Below are 6,025 nucleotides of genomic sequence, written 5' to 3' on the forward strand. Positions count from 1 at the left end.
ATTTGCAATGTAACCTTTACTTGTACATAGGGTACGAAAACACTGTAGTGCCAAGACTTTGCAAATCATAAGCTTTCCTCCAAACTATGATGGGTCATCAGTGTATGGTAGCTTGTTTCCTCCTCACAAATCTCTCTTGCAGGGTTGGGATGAAAGTGTCTATTCCAGCTTATTCATTCAACAGGCAAAATATCATAGCAAAGTATACAGCCCATGGCTTTTTTTCCGGGAAAAGAGGTGGTGGAACTCAGTGGGTTGCTCTCGGAGAAAATGGTCACATGGCTGGTGGCCCCACCCCGATCTCCAGACAGAGGGGAGTTTAGATGGCCCTCCGTGCCGCTGAGCAGTGCAGAGAGCCATCGAAACTCCCCTCTGTCTGGAGATCAGGGGGCGGGGCCACCAGCCATGTGACCATTTTCAAGAGGTTCCGGAATGCCGTTCCCCTGCGTTCCAACTGAAAAAAAGCCCTGATACAGCCCAATTGTGTCCATGTTTGCAAGGAAGAATATCTTACTAGATTCATCGGCTTAGTCTCTCATAAGTGGGTAGTGAATTATGGCCTTTGAGAGCTAGGCCAGGTGGGTGCAAGTTGAGCCCAGTGTCCAAAATTTGTTTCTCATCCAGATTCCTGCTCTCATAGGCCTGTTTCTTTTATGGCTGAATATTTTGTCACATTCTTTGACTGAATGGTTGTCATTAATGAATGTTGGGAACTGTTTTGAGAACTGTTGTGCAGAACTGGGATACGGATCTAAATGTAAATGGCCAGACTGGTTATTAGGATCTTGTCTAATAAAATGTAAAGAGATGAAAAAAGTGCCCATTCGAAAAATGCAGAAGTTACAAGTTTCAGAGTAGGTTCTGAAATTTGTGAAAACCTTAAAAATCAAGCCATTAGGACTAGGATAGAAATGCTGTTGCCCAGATTCTAAAATCATTGATACATGGGAAAATCCCATAGGGTTGGATCTAGCCAACTTTTACACTCAGTCTCCTCCAATGCTCCTCGTCTTTACTATAGACCAAGCTCCTCATGGCTTTTGTTCATGGAGGTTCCATGATCCCCACCATACCCTTTTCAGATGGTCACTTCCTTTTTTACCAGCATGGAAGCTGGTTGGATCCAACTCGTAGATTGCACTGACAACGTAAGCTTGTGAAAATTTGCAGGATCTGAATCAGAAAGACTATACTTTGCCTCCCCTGAAGACGGGAATGACTGTCAAGTGATTTTGGCAACGGGGAAAAAACGTGTTTGTTTTTTTTATTTAATAGCCAATCTGATTACTAGATAGAAGCAAAGTTAGCTAGGGCAATCTACAAAATGAACCATGGGGGAAGCTTACATTGTATGAGATACTGTGTAATCTACTGTAACTGTACCAAAGCTGCTTAAAGTACATTGCTAAAATTAGCTGCTAAGAAAGGAAGCAGTCACCCACAGGGTTGCCAACATCCAGGCGTGGCATGCAGATCTCCACCTAGAAATGGGCACAAACTGAAATACAAACCAAAGTTTGTCAGGAACCGGGCCTGTTCATGGTTCGCAAACTGGCGGTTCGTGGGAGCTCATTTTTAACAAACCACGATGAACCTATGATTTTTAGCATGGTTTGTTTTGATGTATTGTTGAAGGCTTTCACGGCCGGAGAACGATGGCTGTTGTGGGTTTTCCGGGCTGTATTGCCGTGGTCTTGGCATTGTAGTTCCTGACGTTTCGCCAGCAGCTGTGGCTGGCATCTTCAGAGGTGTAGCACCAAAAGTCTTTTGGTGCTACACCTCTGAAGATGCCAGCCACAGCTGCTGGCGAAACGTCAGGAACTACAATGCCAAGACCACGGCAATACAGCCCGGAAAACCCACAACAGCCATGGTTTGTTTTGTTTGCATTTCGATTCATCACTGCAGACAGCCTGGCGCCAATCAATCAGTTTCCTAGGCCACAGGGGGGATGGCTTTCTGCAGACCTTCTGCTGACCCAGAAGTGACGTTTTCATGAACCAAATTAACTGGTTTGTGAACCGGGCAATTTCATGCCAATTTGTGGTTTGTGAAATGCTACGAACCACAAACCGCAATGAACCACCATTTTTTCAGTTCGTGCCCGTCTCTCGTTACAACCAATCTCCAGGCTATAGAGATCAGCTTCCCTGGAGAAAACGGCTGCTTGGAAGGGTGGACTGTATGACATTATATCCTGCTGAGGTCCTCCTCTCCTCAAACCCCATTCTTCCCAGCCTCCGTCCCCGAATTTTGATCAATTTCTCAACCTGGAGTTGGCAACTCTAGTCACTCTAGGTTTTCAAAGATTAACTATTTATGCTTTGGGGGTAAAAAATTCTATGTTTAGGGTTACTCTGCACCAACATTGCAAGTGCACCGTGTTGCGTTTCCTTTTGCTTTTTCCCCACTGCTAACACCTTAGTGCTGGATGCCTTCAGTCATCATTAATGCTGTAATGCAGTAACATAATAATGTGATCGGGTAGACATGAAAAATTTTAAAAAGGGATGGTGGTGATGTGATGGCGCCAGTGATGCTGTCAGGTTCTGGCAGTTAGACCCAAATAGTACTTCGCATCAAACACTCCAGGTGCATGAGTTAAAGTCGCTTTATTCATGATCTGCAGTCCAGTGTGCACATGAGCAGGGCTTTTTTTCAGCGGGAACACAGTGGAACGGAGTTCTGGCACCTCTTAAAAATGGTCACATGGCCAGTGGCCCCGCCCCCTGATCTCCAGACAGAGGGGAGTTTAGATTGCCCTCCGCACCATGTGGCGCGGAAGGCAATCTAAACTCCTCTCTGTCTGGAGATCAGGGGGCGGGGCCACCGGCCATGTGACCATTTTTAAGAGAGTAATTTAAACTTTTAGCTGACCCAAACTGACGGTCTTGAGTTCCACCACTGAGTTCCACCACCTCTTTTCCCAGAAAAAAAGCCCTGCACATGAGTATGGTATTGACAGAAGTGACGTGGGTATGAAGGGTCAGGTTAGTTACAGGGAAAGTTTCCGCCTTGTAGGATAGGGATGGTTAGAACTTAGGGAGGGGGTGGGAAGAGTGAGAAGGGTGGGAAAGAGAATGAAATTGTTTTCAGCTTCTCCGACTACGCCTGTCATCCAAGGTCGCTCTCAAGTCTGCAGTGAAAGTAAACAGCAACGAAATAAGAGGGACAGCTCCAAGCCTAGCTAACATATACACTCCCATTATCAGTACAGGATGTAACAGACAGTTAACGGACTCTCAGAGGTTCAGCAAAACATGGCAGATATGTTGGCATGCGTATCTGACAGATGCCACCAGTGATGCCAGTGATGACATCCACACCTTACCACATAACCCTCTTTATTTCATGGAGGTGCAGATGAAAAAAGATGACACCCGCACCGGGATTAAAAGTGGCATGCAGGAAGGTAGGTGGCCAAAATGAATCTGATCGTTGCGGAGTGCTCAAAAAGAAACGAGTAAGTTGCCCGTGCAGAAAAGGCTGTGGAATGGGTATGAAAGAGCTGTTCTAATGTAAACACCAGAGAGTCAAGATTCCAGGCACTCTAGATGGCACTATTGAGCCATACTGAATTGACGGTTTCTGATTGTCACACCTTTCCATCGCTAGAAATGCACACTAACTCCAGGTTCGACAAGCAGCAACCCGGTTTGGTACAGTCTTTCTGGAAAGATGAGTCAAACTGCGCTTGTACGTATTGTAGATGAGCAGCCATGCATTTTTGCAAGTCCTGTCCTCATTGGAGCTATTTTCCTTGTCTCAGGCTCCACAGCCATTTCTTGTCCCAGAGGGCTGGGTGTGTGTGCTTCTTTTAAAAAATATGGTAATTGCTACATTGCTATAAAGGAGGAAGAGGAGGAGGAGAAGTAGTAATAGTAGTCTCCATGTCTGCAGCTGTTTCGTTGTGGAGGTAATGGAAAGTGCTAGACTAGAGATTGACTTTGTTTTCCAAAAAAAAGATAGGACTAGTTATGGTTGAAAACCTGCAAGTGGAACCTGGAATTCTCTCAGAATTATGAATGATCTTTAGACCCCAGAAATCACTTTCCCTGGAGGAAATGGCAAGTTTGGAGGATGGAATCTATGGCATCACATCCAGGGCATTTTTTCAGCTGGGATGCGGTGAAACGGCATTCCGGAACCTCTTGAAAATGGTCACATGGCCGGTGGCCCCGCCCCCTGATCTCCAGACAGAGGGCAATCTCAACTCCCCTCTGTCTGGAGATCAGGGGGCGGGGCCACCGGCCATGTGACCATTTTCTCCGAGGGCAACCCACTGAGTTCCACCACCTCTTTCCCCAGAAAAAAACCCCTGATCACATCACAACCCTGCTGAGTTCCCACCACAAACTGCCCTCCTTAGGCTTCATCCCCAAATATCCATAAATTTCCCTACCTGGAGTTGGCAGCCCTTGAATTAGTAGATCATGGCAATAGACTGTTATAATATTATAACACTACAGCAGTTCTTGATTTTTTTTAACAAAATGAAACCTCCACCAGAGGGGAGAAATGGCGACAACAACGTGCTGAGGTAAGAAAAGTGTGGTTAAAAACTTCCATGTGAGTGCTGCATAGCAATTACGGATGCCCCTGCCTTCACAGCAGCCATGAGAGCTACTCAAAGAACCGTCTCCTGCGTGGAAGCAGTCTGGTACAGAAATGGCGAGGAAGCTTTTGAGAACCTCAGAACTCTTCTTCAGGCTAAACGTTAAGCAAAAATAAAAGTGGGCCCCAGAGAAAATGTTGTGCTACTGTTGAATAAAACCATAAGCCGTCTTTCATGAAGTCCCATGAACTACCGTGTAACTAGGGTTGTCAGCCTCCAGGTAGTGAGTGGAGATCTCCTGGAATTACAACTGGTCTCCAGGCCACAAAGATCAGTTCACCTGGAGAAAACGGCTACTTTGGGGGGTGGACTTTATGGGGGAAAGGACCTTGGCATAGCATAATTCCATAGAGTCCACCAGCCAAAGTAGCCATTTTCTCCAGGTGAACTGATCTCTGTGGCCTGGAGACCAGTTGTAATTCCAGGAGATCTCCAGACACTACCTGGAGGCTGGCAACCCTACTCTGAGTGGGTATGAAGTCCTGAAGGGTGGCATATAAATCAAACGTTGTTGCTGTTGTATTTATTATTCCCGAGTGGTATGATCATTGTATTTTGGATCTAACTTTTTAGTAGTTAGGTAGTCACAGTGGACTTTTGCTTGCTGTTCTTGTGTACGTCCCTGATTCTCCTTTTCCTTGTGACCACCTGGAGGTTGGCAACCCTACGGGGCTTCTGTCATGAAACTGATTTAGCTGCAGGCAAGTCGCCATATCTCGGCCTCTTCCCTCCCTAAACGTGGTTAGTCTTTAGTGGAGAGTAGGGTTGTCAGCTCCAGGTTGGGAAATTCCTGGAGATTTTTGGGGTGGAGAAGGTTTGCCAACCTCCAGGTGATGGCTGGGGATCTCCTGGAATTACAACTGATCTTCAGGTAACAGGGATCAGTTCCCCTGGAGAAAATGGCTGCTTGGGGCTCTTATGGCATTATACCCAGCTGAGGTCCCTCCCCTCCCCTCAAAAGTCTCCAGGAATTTACCAACCTGGCACTGGCAACCCTAGGTTGGAGCTTAGGGAGTGGAGGAGTTTCAGCAGAATGTAATACATAGATTCTATCCTCCAAAGTAGCCATTTTCTCCAGGAGAAGTAATTCCCGTAGTCTGGAGATCAGTTGTAATTCCAGGAGATCTCCAGCCATCGCCTGGAGGTTGGCAACCTTGGTGAAAAGTGCCCTCCAGTCAGGCAAGCCTAGGGGCGGTTTGCCCCTAGGTGTCAGTTGCCAAGGCCCGGACTCTATCCCGCCATATTCCCTCCTGCGCCGCGCTCTATCCCCGCGCCTCTATTGCAAAAGCGCCGTTCCGCTCAGGGGAGAGTCCGCTATTCCATCTCTATGGTTAGAATCCGCTCAAGCCCGCCCACGGAGGGGGGGCGGCCTGGAGCGCTTCCGTTTCCGTCGAGGAGGCGCTCTAGGCG

Source organism: Eublepharis macularius, chromosome 8, assembly GCF_028583425.1.
Source record: "Eublepharis macularius isolate TG4126 chromosome 8, MPM_Emac_v1.0, whole genome shotgun sequence".
NCBI lineage: Eukaryota > Metazoa > Chordata > Lepidosauria > Squamata > Eublepharidae > Eublepharis > Eublepharis macularius.